Source organism: Mustela nigripes, chromosome 4 (assembly GCF_022355385.1).
Source record: "Mustela nigripes isolate SB6536 chromosome 4, MUSNIG.SB6536, whole genome shotgun sequence".
Lineage (NCBI taxonomy): Eukaryota > Metazoa > Chordata > Mammalia > Carnivora > Mustelidae > Mustela > Mustela nigripes.
The window spans coordinates 122,375,223-122,401,028 of record NC_081560.1 but is presented as its reverse complement, the minus strand read 5'-3'; the positions used below and the strand labels follow the sequence as shown (position 1 = coordinate 122,401,028).

General features: G+C 38.6%; 1 long non-coding RNA gene and 1 pseudogene across 1 annotated transcript in view; one reads left to right on the top strand and one right to left on the bottom strand.

Annotated features, from left to right (window-relative positions):
* The window catches only part of LOC132015192 (uncharacterized), a 500,917-nt gene extending 496,321 nt beyond the window's left edge, over positions 1–4,596 (top strand). The window contains exon 4 of the long non-coding RNA XR_009403579.1: positions 4,484–4,596. This is a non-coding gene — a long non-coding RNA (uncharacterized LOC132015192). The remainder of the gene's footprint in view (positions 1–4,483) is intronic.
* A 14,364-nt stretch (positions 4,597–18,960) lies between these two features.
* Positions 18,961–19,539, bottom strand: LOC132015191 (peroxiredoxin-1-like; annotated as a pseudogene).
* Positions 19,540–25,806: the final 6,267 nt, after the last annotated feature.

The following is a 25,806-nucleotide window of genomic DNA, read 5'->3' as shown; positions in this document are numbered from 1 at the left end:
CTCGCCAGCATCTGTCATTTCCTGACTTGTTAATTTTAGCCATTTTGACTGGTGTGAGGTGATATCTCATTGTGATTTTGATTTGTATTTCCCTGATACCAAATAATGTGGAGCACTTTTTCATATGTCTGTTGGCCATCTGGATGTCTTCTTTGCAGAAGTGTCTGTTCATATCTTCTGCCTATTTCTTGATTGAATTATTTGTTCTTTGAGTGTTGAGTTTGCTAAGTTCTTTATAGATTTTGGACACTAGCCCTTTATCTGATATGTCGTTTGCAAATATCTTCTCCCATTCTTTCAGTTGTCTTTTGGTTTTGTTAACTGTTTCCTTTGCAGTGCAAAAGTTTTTGATTTTGATTAAATCCCAATAGTTCATTTTTGTCCTAGCTTCCCTTGCCTTTGGTGATGTTCCTAGGAAGATGTTGCTGTGGCTGAAGTCAAAGAGGTTGCTGCCTGTGTTCTCCTCAAGGATTTTGATGGATTCCTTTCTCAAATTGAGGTCCTTTATCCACTTTGAGTCTATTTTCATGAGTGGTTTAAGGAAATGGTCCAATTTCATTTTTCTGCATGTAACTGTCCAATTTTCCCAACACCATTTATTGGAGAGGCTGTCTTATTTCCATTGGACGTTCTTTCCTGCTTTGTAGAAGATTAGTTGATCATAGAGTTGAGGGTCTATTTCTGGGCTCTCTATTCTGTTCCATGGATCTATGTGTCTGTTTTTGTGCCAGTACTATGCTGTCTTGATTATGACAGCTTTGTAATAGAGCTTGAAGTCTGGAATTGTGATGCCACCAACTTTGGCTTTCTTTTTCAATATTCCTTTGGATATTTGTGGTCTTTTCTGGTTTCATATAAATTTTAGGATTATTTGTTCCATTTCTTTGAAGAAAATGGATGGTATTTAATAAGGATTGCATTAAATGTGTAGATTGCTTTAGGTAGCATAGACATTTTCACAATATTTGTTCTTCCAATCCATGAGCATGGAACATTTTTCCATTTTCTTTGTGTCTTCCTCAATTTCTTTCATGAGTACTTTATAGTTTTCTGAGTATAGATTCTTAGCCTCTTTGGTTAGGTTTATTCCTAGGTATCTTATAGTTTTGGGTGCAATTGTAAATGGGGTTGACTCCTTAATTTCTCTTTCTTCTGTCTTGTTGTTGGTGTAGAGAAATGCAACTGATTTCTGTGCATTGATTTTATATCCTGACACTTTACTGAATTCCTGGACAAGTTCTAGCAGTTTTGGAGTGGAGTCTTTTGGGTTTTCCACATATAGTATCACATCATCTGCGAAGAGTGATAGTTTGACTTCTTCTTTGCCGATTTGGATGCCTTTAATTTCCCTTTATTGTCTGATTGCTGAGGCTAGGACTTCTAGTACTATGTTGAGTAGCAGTGGTGTTAATGGACATCCCTGCCGTGTTCCTGACCTTAGCAGAGGCTTTAGTAATTTTAAAATTAGGACCCATCTGGTGGTTTTCATCTTCAAGGCTGTTAAATAGAACCAAATAGTTTGACTCAGAAGCAAAAGAAAAGGACACATTACAGGAACATAGTACTAAAAACTAAGCCAGTGAGAAGGAAGTCAAGTTGGTTAAGGACCCATGAAGAAACTCAATGTTGCTCTTTTGTTACTTAGAAAGATAGTATTGCTTTCCTTTAAATTTTTCTTAATAAATATTTTTAACTATTTGTGTGTGTGTGTGTGTGTGTGTGTGTATTTTTAAATTTTAGATCCTACTTTCTGTTTCTTTGTGTTATTACATTTTTTGAAAAAAAAAAATAGTTTGGGGCTGTCATTAGTAAATAATGATAGCAGGACTTTTCTCCAGGTTTAGAAAGAGGCCTCCATGTCCCTTGAAACCTTCTGAGCCTGTAATGCAATGAACACAGCTTTCAGACTTGCCACATCTATGGCCAGTTTATAACCTGAAGCTAATCAGTGTGACCTTTCCTCCACAGAAGAGAGATCATAGCAACTATGTTAGAGACTGTCCTGAAGACAGGTTGAGAAAATGTACGTTTCAGCACTTTGAAGCCTCCACAGATATTGAGTCAAAAATTTGCATTTTAATCTCACTCTGTTTGATGCACCAAGCATCATTTATTTAATCCATTCACTTATTTAATCCTCAAGACAAATTTCTGGGGTAGTTCCTGTTTTAGCTTCATGTTAATATTGAGGAAGGTGAGATAGAGATGCTGTCTGATTTGCTCAAAATCATGTAACTGGTAATTTGAATAACTTGAATTTATAAAGAAACTTGAGGACATTTAGGTGGCTCAGTTGTTAAACATCTGCCTTTGGCTCAGGCCAAGACCCCAGGGTCCTGGGATCAAGCAATGCATTGGGCTCCCTCCTCGGCGGGAGGCCTGTTTCTCCCTCTCCCACTCCCCCAGCTTGTGTTCCCTCTCTCGCTGTGTCTCTCTCTGTCAAATAAATAAATAAAATCTTTAAAAAAATAAGAATAACTTGAATTTATAACTCTAATCCAGTGCTCTTACATATGTTCACACCGGTCAGCTGTAAGTATGGTTTCTTACGTTCTTTTAATATTTAATACTGGGCTCTTCTTTGAGCTATCTGTGCCTAGAAGTTACAAAAGCAGAGGCCGAATCTATTGCCAGCCAGGGAGAAAAAGCTGTGTGAGGGCCAGGTAAAAAGAAGGTTCCTTTTTGTCTGTCTGTGTGTTTGTCTTAGATAAGGAAACAGAAAAATAGCTCCCATTCTTAAATGTGTGTGATCTAGTGTAGTGACCTTGGAAACTTAAGAACTATGTATCCTATGAATAAATAATTTTTAAAAATGGGCTTGCATTTTTAATACAAGTTTAAAATAAATTATGTACATTTATATATGTTACTGTACAAGTACACTTTATAAAACAGAAAGATGGATGAAATAAAATCCATGTAAAGGTGGGATGAACATATTTCCTTGGTACATTCTTATGAGTCTTACCACAAGTCATCTAAGGAGAGAGAATCCTGGGCAGGAGTGGTAAACCGAAGGCTTTCAGAGAATAATATGGCCCACCAGAAGCACTTGGTTATAAAAAGGGGTTGACAGTCATCTAAACGCTGGGCCATCTCACATGGAAGTGTGGATTTCTATGATATCCTGGAAACTTAGAAGACTTGGCAACACTGGTTTACATTCCTACCCAACGGCCATTGACAGAAATTGGCCCCAGTTGGCCTCACAGCCTTGCCATCCCCATGGCTCCTTTGCACTCATTCCCTGTTTCGTCTTCTTGCCTCCGTAGGCACTTGAGCAGAGAACCCCTGAATGAGAGAAGCAGAGTTCCTGTCCCTGTTCTACCATGATCTGTAACCAGGGTCACTTTGAGCAAGTCCGTGTGAATGATTTCTTCAATTTACCTGGAAACTCAGCACATCATTCTTTGAATAAGACTTCTTGGTGCACTTACTGGCCACTAATATCTCACTCAGTTTCTTTGCTTGCTGCAGGACTGCAAAGAAAAGCAAAGGGATGAAAATGAAATGTGTCCCAATGCATTGCAAGACAGATGTGGTGAAAATGCATGGTCTATCTTTGGTCTTATTTGGCATAGTCAATCTCCTTTTGCTCTGCCAGAAAGCAATTTCTACTGTAATGAGGGTTTTATTTTCTCTTTGATTGTATAAAACAGAGGCCCATTGAAATTTTCATGTAGGACATTGACAACTAGAGTGCCAGCTTAAATTGTCATAAAACAACACACACTTGGGGCACCTGGAGGACTCAGTTGGTTAGGCCACTGAATCTTGGTTTTGGCTCAGGTCATGGTCTCAAGGTCATGTGGTCGAGCCCCATGTCAGAAGGGAGTCCGCTTGGGATTCTCTCCCTCTGCCGCTCCCACTATTCGTGTACTCTCTCTAAATAAATTTTTTTTTAATTTTATTTATTTATTTGACAGAGAGATCACAAGCAGGCAGAGAGGCAGGCAGAGAGAGAGAAGGAAGCAGGCTCCCCACTGAGTGGAGAGCCCGATGCGGGGCTCGATCCCAGGACCCTGAGATCATGACCTGAGCCAAAGGCAGAGGCTTTAACCCACTGAGCCACCCAGGCGCCCCTCTAAATAAACTTTTAAAAAACAAAACAATGTATACTTTTTCATTGAACTAGGCTATAGACCACATAAATTTAGTATCTTAAACTGTTTAACTTTTGCTACACTCATGGGGTCTCAGTGTTTAACAGGGCATGGTTCTGGCATCATCAGTATGTCAGCTTTGCAACTTACTTGCTTAGAGTCACAGAAAATATTTGCTTCCTTAGAGATTGATTGTCTGCAAATCCCTGTGGGAAAGAGTTACAGGGCATTACAAAGGTGTGTTACTTTGTTAATGGAGAGTATGGCACAGGTTATTGCCTATGAAGTCATTAAGGGTTTTCTGTGCTGTGACAGCTGTGTTTACCTATCACAGATCAATGAACTTTTCCCATGTTTCCTTCCCTCTCCTGTTATTTCAGATCAGCCTTGAGTAGAATTCAACAAAAGATGCTACAACGGCTTTATCTCTGGAAACTGTTAGCTTCAGGGACTGTCCTCACAGCGTTCTTCACAATCTGCTTCGGCCAATATGACGACGGTAAGTCTGCTTGTAGTCTGCTTGGAGTGTTGGCTGCGTTTCTGGTATTAGATGCAGAATGAATCATAACACCACAGTGAATAATGCTCATTTGTAGTTCATTTTTAAAGGTTAGTGGCTGTGTGTAAAATTTACTTTAATTAAAATAATCCTACAAAAGTGGCCTCTGGATGCACCTTGTTTCTTAATAAGGATTATGGTTTGATAGAAAATCCAGAGCAAGGCCTCCCTTTGAACACTTACTCATTATCACTAAGCAAAGGTGTGATTGCTATGGGGAAAAACAACAACAACATTAAATACTATTTACTAACCCTTGCATAGACAGAAGCAATGGTTCAGATAAAGTTTAAGAATACAAAATACACCAAAATTTCCTATAAGATAAGGTCTCTGAAAAGGTCAAAAGTAAACATGTTAGGTGATTTTACTGTTAGCACTTATAACTGGGTATTATGTTATTTCATCTAGCATCATTTTATTTGGAAAGAAAAAAAAATGGTAAAAGATTTGACATTAGAGTTTGTAAGATATTTCCTAACAGTAATTCAGGCACTTTAGAAAGAAATGTTAGTCATCAGGCTCCTAATGGACCATTTAACACATTCTGTCTGCAGGGTCCTGAATGTGCATATCCTGGGTACTTGAATATTAGAGGGATTTTTCTTTGAATACCATGTAATAAGAGTTAGGATATACATAATACTTTAGGTTCAATAGAAGGAAGAAAGGGACAAATGTGTCCACTGTGTAGAAAATTGAGTTTTATTTTTCCTTTGCATTGTTTTTACCCTACCTTTGTTCAGTGTTTGGGGTTCCCAGCCAGAGGCAAGCAGACCCTCTTACCCCTGTTACCCTGTTAGCTGGTTGCACTTACTGGCAGCAAAGAATGGGATCAATATTAGTTGTTATGCTTTGCTTGGCTAAAATGAATGATCTGAAGATAGATGAATCGATTTGTTTTTATAACAAACAATATTCAAATTGCACCCATATTAAGACATTCTTACTCCCTGGAAGTAGTAGTTTCTTTCTATTTTCTATTTTTCATAATTAGAAAAATACAACTCTTTGGAGACTTGCAGAATAATTAGCAACAGCAACTTATTTTCATATAGTCAATAGCCTAATTCCTTGAAAAGTGTTGCTAATTAGCACATTGTTTGCTTTAAGTGTGTCTGAGCTCAGTGCTCATATTGTTGCCATTTCTGGTGACCGCAAATCTACATTCTAAATAAAATGTTTAAGTGTCATAATAAATAAATAAGGTAACTGCTACTTTTTTTTAAAGATTTTATTTATTTGTCAGAGAGAGGAGTGAGAGTGAGCACAAGCAGACAGGGTGGTAGGCAGAGGCAGAGGAAGAAGCGGGCTCCCTTCCAAGCAAGGAGCTCCATGTAGGACTCGATCCCAGGATGCTGGGATCATGACCTGAGCTGAAGGCAGCCGCCCAACCAACTGAGCCACCCAGGCGTCCCGGTAACTGCTACTTTGAAGCAAAAATAAAAATCAATGAAACTTAGAACAGCATGACTTTCTATTAAAAGGATGTATTTTAAATTTGCCCCAGGGAGGGAGGCTGGTGGCTCAGTGGGTTAAACATTCTGCCTTCTGCTCTGGTCATGATCTCACAGTTCTGGGATGGAGCCTTGTGTCAAGCTCCCTGCTTAGGGGAAGTCTACTTCTCCTTCTGCCTCCCCTCGCCACCTCTGCTTATACTGTCTCTCTCTCTCTCCTCCCCCCCTTGCCTTTCAGATAAATAAAATCTTTTAAAAAAAGGAAGAAAAAATAATTTTGCCTCAGGAATAGATGACAAATCTGTATTGATTGTTTTCTGTGTCATAAGGCATTCTATTTTTATTCATATTTAGTGTTCACACTGAATGGGGAAAATTTCACTGTCACTGCTCACATTAGAAAGGCACAGGCCCGGTACTTTTCAGCTATGTAATTTAGGTTATCAGAGGAAATGACTCCTGGTTTAACTTGGAATGCTGTAGATTGGTTTCCTTAATAAGCTCATTTGCTCTTGCTAAGTGTGTTCACATAGACTCCAAAATAAGATCAGGTAACTGCTGGCCACCATATCATTTACTTTCTGAAGCGATGTGCAGCCTCACACCTGCCGCCTTCCTGCCTGCAGGAGGCCTGCCCCTGGGGGACTGAAGTCGGGATGGCCCCCTGCAGCCCTTGTGAGACCCCTGCTCAGCCTCCTTCCACTCCCATGGACTTACTCAGTTTTCAGGAAGACAAAGGGATTGGAGCCCTTAAAGAAGCATGAATTCTGTATGCTGTCTTATAGAAGTCTCTTTCCTTTATGTGCTTTCTCTCATCTCTTCCATCCTTGCTTCCTCCCGGGTACCCCATGCCAGTGTCTCAGTCTTTTTGTTAGGTGCCCCGCCCCCTAGGTCTTTCCTTCTCTCTGACTTCCCCCCAATCAGGGACGCTGTGGCATCACTGTTATTCAGTTGTTTAGTGATGTGTGGCTGAAAATTGTTCTTATACTTGGTATTTTTTTTTAAATATTTTATTTATTTATTTGACAGACAGAGATCACAAGTAGACAGAGAGGCAGGCAGGGGGTAGGGAGAACAGGCTCCCCAACAAGCAGAGAGCCCAATGTGGGGCTCGATCCCAGGATTCTGGGATCATGACCGCAGCAGCTTTAACCCACTGAACCACCCAAGCGCCCTGCTATTTTTTTTTTTTTAAACTATAGAAAATTGGGAGCCCACACAATGAAGGAGTAAATCAGAACTCAGAAATAAAATCACACTAAATTGGAATATGCAGTAAGAATTTCTTGAAGCAAGGTGTTTTTAACTCAAATACTTGGGGATGCAGGTATAGAAGATTAGGTGGAAGGAAGATAACGGTGACATCCTAAACATGATTCAAACCTGTGAGGAAAGTGAAAAATGAAAAGAATACTTTGCCCTAGTTAAAATGCTGGTTGGATTGGCCTGTTATGGTAGTTGGCAACTGGTCGAATAAAGGGTGAAGAGTTTTGAATAGAGAGAAATAAAGAAGAAAAAATTTAAATTACCATAAGGCTATTAGGATAACAGTCTATTAGGATAAAAGACTAGGTTTTTCTTATATGAAATAATAGGATTCTTCTGGACTTTTAATGAAAAACAGTTTCCTCTGCTTTTTTTTTTTTTTTTTTCCTTTTAGGCATACGAGAGTTATCCTGAAATAAAATATTCTGGTATTAGCCAAATGTGTAGAACCGCTTCTAAGGGAAATATATTATATAATTATTATTAAATACTTTATAACACATTTTTTTCACTTGAAAACTTTGGCTAAGTTTTGAGTCTTTTCATATTTTTCACTCACATTGCTGGGAGAAGTTTCTAGATTCAGTAATAAAATTTGCAGACAGCATGTTCCATAGTGGATACTTTATTTGTTTGATGACTATATCTAAGCAAACATTAATAGTGTCAGTGAGATTGATTGTCTTATATTAAATTTTAAAAGTAAGAATTTAGCTAATAAAAAATAAAAGAAAATAAAAGAACATAATACATTTTCATTTAATGGCCTCATTCTACCCATAGATAGCATTGGAATTGATATTCTCGCTTGTGGTTTCACACATTATGAGCACTGACAAGTTTATTTGAATGGGAACGTATGCCCTGATCCCACATTGATTGTGTGGAGTCTGGGGCGGGGAAGGGAGGAAACAGGACCATCTGCTAAAGTGTGTGTGGGATGGGGGGAAAAATGCCTCTAAAAGATGTCTCTTATTCTAACATGCTAGTCACAGGGAGGTAAATAAGTGAAGTTGTATACAGGATCTCTTATAATTGATTCTGTGTTGATTTTGAGTTCACGAATGAATCCTGAAAGAGAGAGAGAGAAAGAATGAGAAAATGATATATGGGTAATGGGTATGTTTCATTTTATGTTGTATGATTTCCTCTGTATTTTCAAATTGTCCATATTAAATCTATAATCAGGGGGAAAATCTCTGTTAAAAAAAAAAAAAACAAACTACAATCTGTACATTGTGACTAAGTTTAGAGTCAGAGGAGTTTTCGAAGGTATATGTACCAATGGGTGTGGGGGTTGTCTATCTGTCTGTAAGAAAGAGAAACATTCACTAGGTGTGAGCACATTTTGGAAACCAGCTTGCATTTATTTAAGAAAGGGTTCTCCCTGGCTGTTCTGGCATTAAGCTGGAAGACAAACATCCTCTGCCTCGCTCTTGAGCTACTACGTAAATCAGCACACATCTGCGACCTGAAAAGAGCTGCTAGATAAGCCCAACTACATGAAGGGGACCCTGGTTAAAAGCCCATTGAGACACCACAGTACCTAAGCCTGTTCCCTTACGAATAACAGTGTTAATAAATAATCACTCTTAGAACTCAAGTGGAAAGTTTCGCATAGCATTTGGTATATGGCTAATGTTCAATTAACTGTTAATCTTTGTTGCTATTATTACTTCTCATCACTTGTAGATCATCATACTTCTTTTTTTTTTTTTAAAGATTTTATTTATTTATTTGACAGAGAGAAATCACAAGCAGGCAGAGAGGCAGGCAGAGAGAGAGAGAGGAGGAAGCAGGCTCCCCGCTGAGCAGAGAGCCCGATGCGGGACTCGCTCCCAGGACCCTGAGATCATGACCTGAGCCGAAGGCAGCGGCTTAACCCACTGAGCCACCCAGGCGCCCCATCATACTTCTTTTTTATAACCTTATGTATTTATTTATAAAGTAGTACTATGTGTCCCTGTGCTTATAAATGTATTTTTTTGTTGTTGTTGTTTTTTGTTTGTCTCTCTAAATTTACCAAACACCTTGCAGACTTTGTTAAATTACACTTCATTCTGCAAAGTATCCATGACTGTGTTCTCTCCTTGGAGAGCTTCCTGGTCCATGTGAAATGGGGGATGGTGGGGGAGGAAGTTGGAGGAGTGTTTCCAGGTTCATTTTCATGCTTTCTGTTCTGTAATCTGTGGAAGGTCAGTGAGGAGATATGCATGCCGGTCCGTTAAGAGTGTGACCATCTAAGGTCTGAGGCCAAGCCTGGAAACTTTGTTTTCCTCAGTGACTTTGGCTCATGCTAATTAATCTTAGAAGAGAATGGCTGATAAATTGCAATGCTGATAATATAATTATAAAGAGATTCTGTCAAATGAGCTGAAACACTTGACTTTCCAAGCAAGGCGGGTCCCCACTTGAGATGCCTCAAAGAAAGGAGAGTTGGTTCAGTAAAGGGAACAGCTATACCAGAGCAGTGGGATGGACTTAATGGCTCCTCTTCCAAGGCTTTTCCAGACTGTCAAGAGGGCACTACCATAGCACTATACCCACATCACGGGCTGCGGTGGGACCTCTTGTCTGCCAAGATCATGCTGGACATCTCTCAAAAATCTCATATCCCCTGAGTATTCTATTTCTAAGTGTAATGCACGTGGTCTTCTTCTTCTTCTTCTTCTTTTTATTAAATTGATTTATTTATTTTCAGGAAAAACAGTATTCATTATTTTTTCACCACACCCAGTGCTCCATGCAATCCGTGCCCTCTATAATACCCACCACCTGGTTCCCCCAACCTCCTACCCTCCCGCCACTTCAAACCCCTCAGATTGTTTTTCAGAGTCCATAGTCTCTCATGATTCACCTCCCCTTCCAATTTACCCCAACTCCCTTCTCCTCTCTAACACCCCTTGTTCTCCATGCTATTTGCTATGCTCCACAAATAAGTGAAACCGTATGATGATTGACTCTCTCTGCTGGACTTATTTCACTCAGCATAATCTCTTCCAGTCCCATCCATGTTGCTACAAAAGTTGGGTATTCATCCTTTCTGACGGAGACATAATACTCCATAGTGTATATGGACCACATCTTCCTTATCCATTCGTCTGTTGAAGGGCATCTTGGTTCTTTCCATAGTTTGGTGACCGTGGCCATTGCTGCTATAATCATTGGGGTACAGATAGCCCTTTTTTACATGACATCTGTATATTTGGGGTAAATACCCAGGTTTGCAATGGCAGGGTCATAGGGAAGTTCTATTTTTAATTTTTTGAGGAATCTCCACACTGTTCTCCAAAGAGGCTGCACCAACTTGCATTCCCACCAACAGTGGAAGAGGGTTCCCCTTTCTCCACATCCCCTCCAACACATGTTGTTTCCTGTCTTGTTAATTTTGGCCATTCTAACTGGTGTAAGGTGATATCTCAATGCGGTTTTAATTTGAATCTCCCTGAGGTCTAGTGATGATGTGGTCTTCTTCTTGACAACATTATCTTTCCATGGACATAATATCATGCAACCGTTTCTCCTAGTTTCTTTCAGTTATAATCAAATTAAGCTAAATATGATTACTGAAGATTATAAGTAGTTTTCAGTGAGCTATGTTGTCTGTGAAACATCTTCATCCCTCAATTTAAATTTGATTTCTTAAGGCAGCATTCATAGAAAGTGAGCAAATACATGTGTGCACACAGACATATCTATCTGCATAATACACATTTTAATACACATTTTAGACAAAGAACCATAGCATACATTCTTCTTAAGTTTTTCATTTCATATGTTATAAACACCTTTTTGTCTGTAATCTATTCCATCTGACAGTATTTGTTTTCTGAGTCAAAAGATTGGCTGTGTCCTCTCTTTAGATTATACCCACACCTGCATTTCTTGTCTCCTCTTTTCTGACTATGAGTCATCACATGGGTCCTTGTTAAGCACTCCCACCGCCCCCAGGACTTTGTTTTAGAGTAAAGGTTTGAAAAACATACACATTTATACATAGTTTGTTTCAGCAACAATTGTCTACTAAGCACGTTCAGATATAAACTCTTAAGCTCTGACCTTGTGCCGAGAACGATTAATTACTTCTATGATTTTTGTATACTCTAGTAATTGGCTCACTTAAAGTCCATCTGTATACTCTGGAGAGCCAGAGAGCTAAATAACTTGGGGGAGGGGGAGCTCTGATAAAGAGAAGACCAGTTATTGTACTTAGAAGATTCTCTTTCTACTCACCTGTGCCCACCTGTGCGCGCGCGCTTTCTCTTTCTAATACACACGTTATTTCCAAGATAACCTGGAATTGCTAAGTACTAATACTTCAGATGCCCCATTTGTCCTCTGAAGAGAGGGAAAAGAAGGGGAAGGTCTAATTCAGTGTCCTAGCACTGCAGATTAAAATAACGTTAACTGATAAGGTGGATACTTCCTGCAGGGTTCTAATACCTGAAAACTGGAACCTATTGAAAAATAAAGTACTAATATCCTAATTGCATGAAAGGCAGAACTCATTTCAAGTAACCTTAATAGACAATGAGACTGAGCAAAAATGTCACCGCAGCCCTGCGTGGTTTCAAGTCATCAGTGACACATACAGCTCATGGTACAGTGGTTTTTCTTTTTTTTTTTCTTTTTTTTTTTTTTTTAAGATTTTATTTATTTATTTTACAGAGAGAAATCACAAGTAGATGGAGAGGCAGGCAGAGAGAGAGGGAAGCAGGCTCCCTGCCGAGCAGAGAGCCCGATGCGGGGCTCAATCCCAGGACCCTGAGATCATGACCTGAGCCGAAGGCAGCAGCTTAACCCACTGAGCCACCCAGGCGCCCCACAGTGGTTTTTCTTAGTTGGGTCTTTTACTGTCAAATCTCTCCTGTTACCACCACTTCTCCACCAATTCCCTTAAGCTCTACAATTTGCTTTTTCTCACAACCCTACTAAAACTGTGCTCTCTAAAGCCTCCACCAGCCACTTTCTTGGACAAATCCTATAATCTACCATTTTAGCAAGCAGCCCTATTGATCCACCTTCCTTGCAACTTTGTTTTTCTTGGAGGTTCTTTGTACTGACTTTTTCTGATTGTCTACATATCAGCCTCCTTCTTCTTCCTGGTGAACATTCTACCTCTTCCTTTTTTGTGGTTTTGAAAGTGTCCCACTCTTATTTATATTTCTGTAAGGAGCTATATTTTTAATGAATTAGTTTTGATATTTTTTGACAGTGTGGTAATTTTCTACCCTACTTCTTTTGCACTGAGTATTCCTCTCCCTTCACTCCCTCTGCATGTACGGCCACATTGCCTTGGTCCACATGTTCTGATTCACTTATTTAGTTAACATTTTATTGTATATCAACTCTAGAAAAGACAGTAAGGCAGTCTCAGGGTGCCTGGAGGGCTCTGTCAGTTAAGTGTCTGCCTTCTGGTCAGGTCATGACCTCAGGGTCTTCCCCTCAGGGGGAGTCAGCTTGTCCCTCTCCCTCTGCCCCCCTCAAATAAATAAATAAAATCTTTAAAAAATCAAGGCAGTATCTTCATCCAAGTATAATAATGACAGTGATAGTCAATGTGCAATGTGATCTGTGTATTAATAGAATTAAGTGCAGTGTCTGGGTTTTGGGAGAATACCAGTGGAAAATTTGCTGAAGAATTCAGGGTAGACATAGTAAGAAACTATTCACAGGACAGATTTTGAGTTTCCAAGTTAAGGAACTTGAGGACTATATAATTTGAGAAAGCAGTATGGTGCACTGAAATGGCATTCTGGGTTTTCAGACGTGTACAGGTCTCTTGGCGCAACACCAGGGATTGTGCGTACTGTATCATGATTTTATGCAGGAGGCATTAGGTATTAATGTATCTGAAGGTAACAAAACAGCATGTGTTTATTTGTGATCGCTATCTGTCCTGGGCTCATCTGTGCACTCGTCCCATTCATGGAACTCCAGCTGACCACATCCCCAGTCTGTTTTTGTTTTGCGTGTGTGTATGTGTGTGTGTGTGTGAGAGAGAGAGATAGATAGACAGACAGATGAACAGAGACAGACAGAGAAAGGGAGAGATACCCCTAGAAGCTATTTCTCAATGTTTGTAGTGCTCAGTTTTTGCAACTGACTGTATTAATACCGTGACTTCTCAGACACTGTTCTGTTCCTATGTATTGGCATACACCCCATCCCTGCATATTCAACAAGTTTTTTGAAATCAGAAAGCATATCGACATTTATGTTATGTATAAACCATTATCTCTTAACAATAACCACCAACATTTATTTAGCATTTACTAACCAAGTTTCCAGGTACATTGCATTCCTTAGTTTAACTTTCAGGAGAACTCCAGGAGGTCCTGGAGATGATATGAACAACAACCATATGAAACACTTCTCTTCTATTCCTCCCTACCCAGGTCAGGAGGTTCTAGTGGCATGAAGAGGTGAACTTGCTTCCTGGTGTGGTATAACTAGGAGGGGAAAAAGGTCAAACCAGACCTTGTTATTAGCTCCGTGTGCAGTCACTAGCCTCTGGGCTATTTTATCATGACATCAGAATCTAATATTCCCTTCCAGATTTTACTCAGATTCTGTTTATTCCTTGATACTAACTTATTCATTATTCTTTAATGTTGTTACTAATGACACTCAAGCAAAATTAAACATGGAAGGGTTGGTCAAAGGGTATAGACTTCCTGGTACAGAGGAGCAAGTTCTGGGGATCTAATATCCAGTATGATGGTAACCGTTACTAACACTGCAGTGTGTGTTTGAAATTCGCTGAGACAGTAGATATTGACTGGTCTCACCATGGCAAAACAGAGAAACACATGCATCAATCCACAAATACACAGCCAAGTAAATACATAAATAAGATAGCTGTGCAGGTTAATGGCTTGTGTTATTTGGGTTGATTATGGCCATCATTTTGCAATGGGTGAATATCCAGACACCATACCATGCTCCTTACACAGGTGAAATTTTTGTCAATTATACTGCAATCAAGTTGAAAAAAAATAATACCTCTCCCCCCTCTTTATATTCCAACACATCATCTAACGTTTGTTTTATGTTGAGATTATAAATTGCTGAAGACAGAAACTGTCTCCTTTACTTTTGTCAGCCCTTGACAGAATGACCCAATTAGAGGTTATTGAAATAAGTAAACCCTGAAATTAGAGAAAATATTAGAGAGATGAAATGTCTCTTTCAACAACATAGGGCAGGTTGATGCAGTTCAAGAAGAGCAGCTAGGGTTCAAACAGCAGTTCAGAAACATACTTAATGAGCGTTTGATTTCTCTGGCGTTGCTCAACATTGATGCGGGGACAAAAACAATCCATAGACACCCGTGCTAGGGAGATGCTGCCTACAGCCAGGATTTTTGGTTTGTTTATTTCTATTTTGTGGGGTTTTTGCATCCTGTTGGAAAACCTATTTAGGCAAGCTCTATGTGTATATATGTGTGATTTTTGAGAGATTCAGCTGTCATTGACACCATCATAGCGTGTCACTGAGCCAAGTCCATGGAAAACTCAAACTGAACCTATCCTTCTCTCCGGTGTGCTTCCCGCCTTTCTTTTCTCCGGTTCGCAGTCGCCCTTCCGGGCGTGTGTTCACAATGTTGGTGGATCCCCCAGTGGCGCTGATTCCTGGATCAGCAGCCTAGCTCATGCTACTCATCTTTTCTGCTCATGTAAGACCTTCTACTGTCCCTCAGGGCCACTCAATTAGACTGTTCAGTGATGACCATCCTGCTACTCTGAGTTTATTAAGTGTCTCTGTTGAACACATGGAATACTGATGAGCTCTCTTCAGACTGAGCCTGAGACAGGGTGCAGACAAGGCCGTGCCAACTCCACACTGCAGGGGGCTAGATCCATCCCTGGGCCATGGCGGCTCTGCTGGGTACACAGGATGTACTTGGGATGGTATCCCCGCAGGGAAAAGAAAACAGCATTTTAAAAAAATATTAATAATGCATTGTGTATATTATATTTATCCATCCATTTGTCTATTCAGGTAGAGAAAGCATATGCAGCTTCTATTATGTGCACATCAGATTTCTGTTAATCACAACTGAGTGATTTCTGAGTGCCAGATGCATACATACTACACACTTGAGTTACACGGCTTGTATATATATAATACACAGGATGTGTGTGTGTGTGTGTGTGTGTGTGTGTGTTGCCAGTGCTATAGAAAAATACAATCTTTGCAAAGAGGCAGATTTCTAGAAGAGCAAGAAGAAAAAAGGAATATTCGGCAAAGTATATATTCTCTTATCCAACTTATTTAAACTGCACAAGAATCCCATGAGATAAATTCTATTATTATTCCTATCTTACAGATGAGGAAATTGAAGCTCTATGGATAGCAAACTGTCTTGGTTCAGGTCATTGGTCTCCTACATCTAAGGGCCATGCTCCTACTTCAGGCAGCATGGCTCAAACTGGCACAGCCTGAACTACTATGTTTCGAAAGCTTAGGACAGAGTGCTACAGGACTCAAGAAAGTTAGATAATATAGACCCTGACCCATGGAACCTTAGAGAATCATGCCAGTATGATCAACCCCTATTGTTCATTTATTCAATATATATGTATTAACATCCCTGATGTGCCAGTTTCTTGCTAAGTTCTGGAGATGCAAACATCAATAAGGTACATTTTTTGGACCTCATGAATGCTACAGCCTAGTTCATACAGAACATCAATACAAGGAACAAACAGATTACAAGTATAAGTCAATATACTGTAGGTTGTGAAGGGCAGGAGTTAAAAGGATGTCATTCTTCGAAGTGTGTCGAAGTCTGCGAAAGTCCTAGAAAGATTTTTAGAGTGAGATAGTTTTGAGTTACTTTGAAAATGAGTGACAGGCTGCAATAGATTCAAACCTGATACACGATGCGTTGTATGTGCAGTCTGAGAGAAGGGGAATGTGGGAGGATTAACATAGGATACTCCTTGGTGGTGTGCGGAGATGGAAGGAGTGGCTAAAGCATGGGCTTGGGAGTCAGACAGACCTTCTCCAACTTCTGACACAATCAATGCAGGCATTTTGATGAGTGATGTAACCTCCCTCAGACTCAGACCTCCATCTCTTAAACAAGGGTCATGGTAGCCTAACTGGACTGCTGGTGGAATTAACTGACATGATGCCTGTGAATGGCTCATGAGGCTTCCTAGCATATAGGCAGTGATTAATACATGCACTTTGGTATAGTATAATATTTACATTTTCCAATTAAGGTAGACTTCAGGTTTCCTCATAATTATTCAGTATTTATTTGGGTTCTATTTGCCTGAAAACATTAATGCACACACACAATCACCTGCAACATATTAAATGGACCACACCCTTCATAGAAAGATCATACACCTTCACTATACTTGTTTCAGAGTACTATACTTCTCTGCAGGGTTTCCTGCCCATGGAGCCCGTGGATTTTTTAGCTGTGCTTATTATGGCATCTGGGAGAAGAGAAACCCAGTAAGCATTTGGCTGTCTCTACCTTTTCCATAGTTTTCTCTTATTTCTCTACCACCTTCAACTCTGTCAGTTTTGAATAGTTCCTTTTTATGTAGAGGAACTTCCTTTAGTTCCTTCTACCTACTCGTTCTTTGCTTTTGTTTTTGTTTCAGTGTTCCAGGATTCATTGTTTATGTACTGACTGACCTTCTTCACTCCTGGGAGATGGTACTCATCGCTTTCTTCTTTGTGTTTTGTTTCCTACATTTCCCAACCCTCTCCTCCATCCTTATTTCTTCTCTTTCCTGTTTCTTTGTCTTCTGTCTCTCTCTCCCTCTCTCTCTCTCCTCCCCTTGCCCTCTCACTCACCTTCCCTCTCTCTCCTTCACTCACCCTTCTCCCCTCTCCTCTCCTAGGGCTTGCTCTAGTCTTGCTCTCTCCCTGCAGATAATTTACATTCCAGAAAGGACAACAAGCACTTTCTTGGCTTTAGTCACTTCATATTCCTAACAGTTTGGTCTACATTTAAAAGGTAATCGCCACTGGACTTCCAGTCTCATTTGTTGCAGAAAAGAAGTAGGATAGCATCTTACAGAAAAAGAAAGAAAAAACTCCCAGAGTCCACACACTGCAATACCTCTAAGGTTTCCTTCTATTATCAAATGAGTGCCTTAGAAGAGATGCCCTCCGATTTCATTTCCAATGATAATGAAGTTTGAAAACATTTTCAATCGCATCTCTAAAGTTGTAAGATTTAAATTCAAATGAGGACGTTTGCCAAATAGCATCTGTGAAATTATCAATTCCAAGGGAGTTCATTTAAATATGTAAAGTGAGATATGGTCTTAGGGGGGAAAAAAAAAACAACAAAAACACAGGACTCTTTAGTGACCTGTGGGGCTAGACCTGAGTCCACACAGGCAGTTGGTACCGGTCACTGAGAGCTCCCCAGCTCCCTCCCATCTGACAACAGAAGTCGCTTTTCTCAGCCAGGTTCACTGTGGCTTTGGGAGCAGATCTCCCAAAATGTGTGACGTTTGAAGGCAATCACAATGTATTTCTGTTTGTCTTATGATACTAAGTGCTTCATTCCATAACATACACCCCCTTACACACACATACACACAAACACACATACACACAAGCTAACTTATGTAATCAAATCATATGAAAATCAGCTTCTGTTTACTGAAAAGTCTTCAAAAGTTTTCCAAGGGCTGTGGTCACGCTGACGTTAAAAGAGACATAATGCAAACAGCCTTGCAAAGAAACTCTTGAATTCTGGATTTTCTATAAGCCCGATCCCATCGCTAGAGATTACTGCAAGGAACAACTGGCCAGTGATGGCACTGCTGATAAGAATAACTAGAAACTGGGATGCCTGTGTGCCTCAGTGGGTGAAGTACCCAACTCCTGGTTTCGTGATCTTAGGGTCATGGGATCGAGGCTCCCCATCAGTCTCTGTGGGGAGTTGCTTAAAGAGTCCCTTCCTCTGCCTTTCCCAGCACGCTTTCTGCCTCTCAAATAAATTAATTCAAGAAAAACGAATAACTAGAAACTTGTGAGAAAGCACTTCAAAAACAGAACAGGTTCAACCACATCCCCTCAAGACAGTGAGGTGTCAAATAAGGAAGTGTCCCATAATGGTACTCCTTGTTGACCTGGCAGAATGCAGGGTGATATGAAATACTGAAATTTAAGATTGCTGACATGTTTTGGTAGAGTAAATAAATAATGAATAGGTTTTTAAAAAATCAATGACTTAGAATATGAAAAGCATATTCAGTAGGGTTTGGAAACAACTCAATCTCAATCCCTAGACCGCCTCTTCTTTCTTTACATTTTTTTTTTTCTTAGTTCAAGTTTAGCAACAACAATGAAAGACCAAAAGTCTGTATGCCCCACTACTGTACAGCTCAGTCAGCCTGCCCCCGGAGCACAGCTTAGGCCATTCTCTCCAGAGGAAGAAAATCTGGCCTCCTCAGCTCCTACAGGAAGGGCCTGTCCTGTCCCATACCATACCTGCACTGAGTCTAAAGTCTTGTGTTTTAACATGGATAGTAGTACAAAAGAGATTTTTCATGACAGCTTATGGCAGCTTGGCCCTAAAATGGCCCAGGGTTCACTTCTGCTTAGAGAAATATTCTTTGCTTTTTGGGACAGCAGGCTTAATGGTATCACTGCCAGGCTTCCAGCCAGCTGGGCACACTTCCCCATGCTTTTCAGGAAACTCAACTAGTCTTACTCTCAACCACAGAGTGACCAACAGGGATGTCTTCACGGTGATCTGTGGAAGGATGCCTTCATCATCAATGATAAAAATACATGGGATGTCTTCATCAGCCTTTAAGACTCCATAGTCCTGAAGGATGGTACACTTGGGGTGTGATATAAGGGAATGTTCATGGGTCCCTGTCCTCCTTGTTTCTTGGGTTTGTTGATCTCTACCAGGTGATGGAAACAAGAACCCACAGAAGTACCAATCACTTGACACTTGACTTTCTTAAATCTTTCTGCCCTGTCACTGGAAGTGATGATCTCTATGGGGGTGCACAAAGATAAAGTCAAGAAGAAAAAAGAACACAGCATATTTTCCTTTGTAGTCAGAGAGCCTGATGTCTTTGAATGGGCCATCTAGCATAACAGCCTTGGCTTTGAAGTTGGGGAGAGGGTGCTCAATTTTGGCATTTCCTGAAGACATCTTTTTATTGGCAGATTTGAAACAGAACACACCAAAGACCAGTCAGGAAGAAGACCTCTACACCCATATTTTAAATGAAATTTTTTGGAACTATACCAAATTACAAAGATATATTGCTCTAACGGGGGAGGGGGGCGGGGAGTCTGTATAAATACGTACATACATATGTACATACGTACATAATTCATGATCGTCAATGAAAGATGTAGAGGAGCAAATGAATTTCAAAAGTATGCACAAAAGGAAAACTACATTCTAACTTTACAGAATCTCAAAATAGACTCTCTTCTCTGTGTGCTGAGTGTATGGCAAGTTTGGTGACACATTCATTTGAATATGTTAGCAAATTACACTGATCAGTTGCATTCTATTATAGAATTTCATTATATAAAATTAGGAAAAAAGGAAATATCTTTGCTGGTACTTCTAAAATGTATTTCTTAAGTATTTTCTGAACATTCTTTCAGGTTTGAGATTTAGAAATCATTTTGAACAGATATGATATAAAAAGTTATTTGAAGAGAAGCTCTTAAAATAAATGAGAAGAAAAAAAAAGCATGTCAGCATAGGTCTAACTTTATCACCATCCCTTCTCTTCCTTCTCATCGGATGGTTACAGTAGATGTTTACAAGGTATACACTTGGGCCAAAGTCACTTTAGGAAAGACTGATACTGGTATAGGAAATATTATTTTGGGTATTACCGAATATACATTTTTGGCTTTTTGTTTAGTTTCAGTGGATTTTTTTTTTTAATATAAGGAAATAAGATCATGCAAAATGTATTGATCCCTCTAAACTGACCCATTATGATTACTGTTGGTTTGGGACATAATCATCATGGCTTCAGTCAGAGAAATGAATTTTCTATGAATCACAGCATCTCTGATACTGAATGTTTTTTCCTAGAAGTCATTAAATATCTGCCAACACCTATGTAATATATCTGAGGCACTAATCACTTTAGTCACTACTCATTTATTTATTTATTCATTCAACACACTTTTGAAGGATTGCTACTATATGCCAGGTACTATAAAAATGTTGGGGCAAGGCATTTATTCCAGATGGAGGAAATAATGTGTATGGCCCTGTGATCAGAAGTAAGCACAGTATGACAAAGAATCTGAATGAAGGTCAGTGTAAATCAAATGCTGGTGGAACTGAGGATATATGCAAGGACCAAGGTTTACAGATGTAATAGTGATAATTTTAGATTTAATTATAAATGAAGCCATTGGAGTTTTAAAAGCAGGAGCAGGGCACCTGGGTCATTCAGTCAGTTAAGCATCTGCCTTTGGCTTAGGTCATGACCCCAGGATCCTGGAATCAAATCCTGCATCAAGCTCCCTGCTCAGCAGGGCGTCTGCTTCTCCCTCATCCTCTGCCACTCCCCCAGCTTGTGTGCGCTCAATCTCTCTCTCTTTCTCTGTCGAATAAATAAATGAAATCTTTAGAAGGAAAAGAAAAAAAAAAAAAAAAGCAGGGGGTGAGAGTAGAAGGGAAGGTGTGACAGCATGATCCCATTTGTTCTAAGACAGATCACTAGATCTAGTGGGAAGAATGAATTCCCATAACATCTGATAGAGAAAAATAACACTTAGACAAGATACACACCTGTGGCATAGTCCAAGTAGGAGATAGTGGTGGTTTAAACCATGAAAGGGTCAGATTAGCTAGAGAAGGAAACTATATATAGAGACTGATGGAGAGATTGGGAGAAAAAAAGAAAAAATATATATATATAATGTATACACACACACACACACATGCATACATGATGTATGATTTATTAAAAACCAGGAGGGAAGAGAGGAAAATACATATATACTATGTATATGTATATATATATATTCATATTATATATATAATATGTATATATGCATACATACACACATGCACACATCAGGTATGATTTATTAAAAACCAGGAGGGAGGAGAATAAAGGGAAACAAAGCTAAAGTAAATAGTCCCAAGAGCAGGACCATTCAAGGAGACAGAACCCCTAAAAAGTCCACAGTTAGAAGAGAGATCTTGAGTTTAGTTGCGAGCAAATTGAGTTTGAAAGAGAAATTAGTTGATTCAGATTGATGTTAAACTTTTGCAACAAAAATAGTAATCTTCAATGCTTTGCCATGATTTTTTAAAAAATCACCCATGTGGTAGAAAATTATCAATTTTTACAATTATTTTAATTTTGTGTTTTGTTGAAAAAAAAGTTTAACTTTGATGGCTCTCTGGATCCTCTACTCAATGTTGTATACAATTTAATGAATTGTTTTTCTCTATAGGAATGTCCAGTATACAACTGGCAAGGTAATAATTGGTATATTAAAATATATATTTGGTAAGATAACAATTCTATATTGGATATTCCTACAAAGAATAATTAACATAATTTTTCTCTCAAGAAAGAAAAAGACATTGGTATTTAATTTGTCAAAATAATCACTTGAAATCAAAATGATAAAGAAATAATTGAACATCTATCTACCATCCTAGAATGCAGAATTTTTCTCTAAAAATTTAGAGTATTTAGGCCTTTTACTTCCCTTTTAGTATCATAAAATGAGCAAATTTAGATTCTGCTTACAGAAATACCTTTTAACTCTTAACCCATTGACCAAATAAGATTTTAAGAATCTAAGACCAAAGAATATGTGTATTCATCCTCATAGACTCATTCTCTGAAGTCATGTTTGTCTGAATTTCTATACATTGTGTTACAAACTATGGAAATCCAAAATAATTTTAAGTTTTGTGGAGACTGCATTATATATTATTTATAATTTATCAATTAATAAATTATTTATTAATTTATAATAAATTTATTGATAATCTTAATGATTTATTAATGAATTTTTGATAAATACATATGTGCAAGTTTTAAAAATTAAATATAAGAAAATTATCAAGTATAATTTTTCATATTTGTGTAATTCAGTAGGGAAATACCAAATATGACTATTAATTTTGAAAGATTAAAATACTCCGTAGCAGTATTTGTTCTCCTCAAGGGATGCAAGGGATAAAGGTCAGCAGGCCCTCTGTTGTAGGGACATAAGTATGCAAAACGGAAGCTGGGCACCATCCTAATCCCATTAGTCATTTCATTTTCCCCTTTTTCTCTATTGTTCCTGTTCGTGTGAACTTTTACTTGAGAACTTATTAAGTGCTCTTAATGAAGACAACCAAATATACTCTAGGTATATTAACACTGTGCAGAGATTCCTGGGACAGATTTCTTTCCCCACAGTCCAAATTTTGGTTTTGAAAGAAAAATCTAATTTACAAATCTGTCAAGTATGTAGACCATAGCCTCTTCTTCTGAACATACTCATTAGACTGTAATCAAATATAAGGGTCAAATGCATAGTTTCTCCTTGAATTTGAGCCAGGTTCATGAATGTATGTCTAAAACTTATGGTTGTAAGAAGCTGAAAAAAAATTCTGTGTGTATGTATGTATGTATGTGTGTGTGTGTGTGTGTGTGTGACAGAGACCCTGAATCCCTAGAGTCTAAGTAGCTCTATTGCATTATGAAAGTTATAAAATGTGACACAGAGGGAAGAATGAAGTAGTCCCCCACCTCCAGCAAGGACCAGAATGGCATCAAGATATTAAGCACCTCTGTGAATAAAATATAACTTTAAAAATAAATTTGATTAAATTAACATATAGTGTATTATTAGTTTCAGAGGTAGAATTTACATCAGTTGCACCTAACACCAAGTGCTCATTCCATCACATGTCCTCCTTAATGTCCATCACCCAGTTATCCCCTTCCCTACCCACCTCCCCTCCAGCAACCCTATTTTATTTCCTAAAGTTAAGAGTCTCTTCTAGTTTGCCTGCCTCTCTGTTTTTATCTTATTTTTCCCTTCCCCTATGTTCATCTGTTTTGTTCCTTAAGTTCCACATCTGAGTGAAATAATATGTATTTGTCTTTCTCTTACTGACTTATTTCACTTAGCATAATAACCTCTAGTTCCAACCAAGTCATTGCAAATGACCAGATTTCCTTCATTTTGATGACTGAGTAATATTCTATTATCTATGTATACCACATCTTTTTATCCATTCATTTGTTGATGGACATCTGGGCTCTTTCCATAGTTTAGCAGTTTAGCACTGCTGTTAGAAACATTGGGATGCATGTATTCCTTCAAATCACTATATTTGTATCCTTGGGGTAAATATCCAAAGTAGTAGTGCAATTGCCAGGTCATAGGGTAGATCTATTTTTAACTTTTTGAGAAATCTCCATACTGTTTTCCACAATGGTTGTACTAATTTGCATTCCCACCAGAAATATAAGAGGGTTCCCCTTTCTCCACATACTCACCAATATCTTTTCTTTCCTGAGCTTTTAATTTTAGCCATTCTGACAGATGAGAAGTGGTATCTCATTATGATTTTAATTTGTATTTTCCTGGCAATGACTGAGGTTGACCATTTTTTCATGTGTCTCTTGGCCATCTGGATGTCTTCTATGGAGAAATGTCTGTTCATGTGTTCTGCCCATTTCTTGTCTGGATTTTTTGTTTGTTTTTTGGGTGTTGAGTTTGATAAGTTCTTTATAGATTTTGGTTATTAGCCCTTTATCTGATATGTCACTTGCAAATATCTTCTCCCATAAAATATCACTTTGATGCCTAAAGAGTTGCAAAATTGAGAACAGTGAGAAAGAGTCTCAGTATGGACAACAGTGAGGCACGGTGCTTCCTGGCAAGCATAGGACTGAGGTGATCCCCTTAGGGACTTTGATAGCAGAGGATCAATAACTAAGACCACTTATATAAGACTATTTTGCCAAGAGGATATCCAGCATTGACAAGGCTAAGATTTGAGAAGACATAAGATGCATGATCTTGAAAAAAGTCACATCTCCTGTCTGGGAAACAGTTTCCTCATCTGTTACCCGAACAGATTAATTGAAAATAACTCTTTCATAGGAGATTTTTATAATAAACTAGTTAGTCAAAGCGACTTACTGTTGATGTAGTAGGTCCTTGTCTGCTTCAGATGTTCAAAAAAATAAATAAATATAACCTATGGCCATGGTGCTGAGTAAAATGGGCTGACTATATCCTGAAACTTGATTGTTTCAGTACCATAATTATTGAGTTCATGACACACACCAGATAATTTATTATCCTACTTGGAATAAAAAGGGTAAAACCTTCCCAAACATTCCACCTCTTAATTTCTAGAATCTATGAGTATACTATGTTTCATGGCAAAGGAAAATTTAGATTTCAGGAAAAATTAAGTTAGCTAATCTGCTGACTTTAAAATAAAAGGATTATGCAGGATGTATGCAATGTAATCAATAGGGTTCTTAAAAGTGGAAAACTTAAACAGTTGAATTCTGCATGGGAGGGAAATGGGAGTGTGGAAGAAGTGAGAGGGATATGCTATGAGAAGAAATTATCTGGCTGTTACTACCTTTCAGGATGGAGGAAGGACCATGAGCCAGGAGAAGTAGACAGTATCTAGGAGATAGGAAAGACAAGGAACTAAATTTTTCTATAGACCCTAGGAAGAGAACACAACCCTGTCCATACCTTGATTTTAAGCCAATGAGACTATGTCTTACAGAACTGTTGTTCTTAGCCACATAGCCTTGGTGACTGGTTACAATAGCCATAGAAAACTAACACATCTCTTACAGATTTTACAGCATAGTTAGGGGCACAGACCAGAAAACTCATAAATCTGTCACAGTGGCATTTACAGTGTATTATAGGAAAACAAGATCGGTAACTAAATCATTCTGGAGTTAGCTGTGTTCAGTTGTTTTTGTAAAGAAGTTCTAAGCTGAGAACTGAATAAGAGTAGGATAAGCAGAGGCAGAGATACATGATAGGGAAAGAAACAGAGCTCAGATGGTAGAAATAGCATTTGCTATGATGGGAAGGTTTGAAGGACTTTCATACACTTGGAAAGATGGCAGCTTACAGAACTCCTGTTTACTTATATTTTAACATCATATGTCTCACTGTAGCCACAGTTTTCCTGTAAATGATTTTGAATGAAACAACCAAACACTTGGCCCTATTTCTTACTATAATAAATCTATAATGATTGCAGACTTGTGTTTCTTATTCATAAGTTATAAGATTAAAGGCTTTTAAAATATTATATTGTGTAGATGTGGGCCTCTTTATAGCTCTCTGTCATTCCTGGTATTAATTCTAAAAAGAAGAAAAATAATACTAGGTTGTTAACCTTGCACTCTTACTTAGATCATTTGTCAATTTTGCT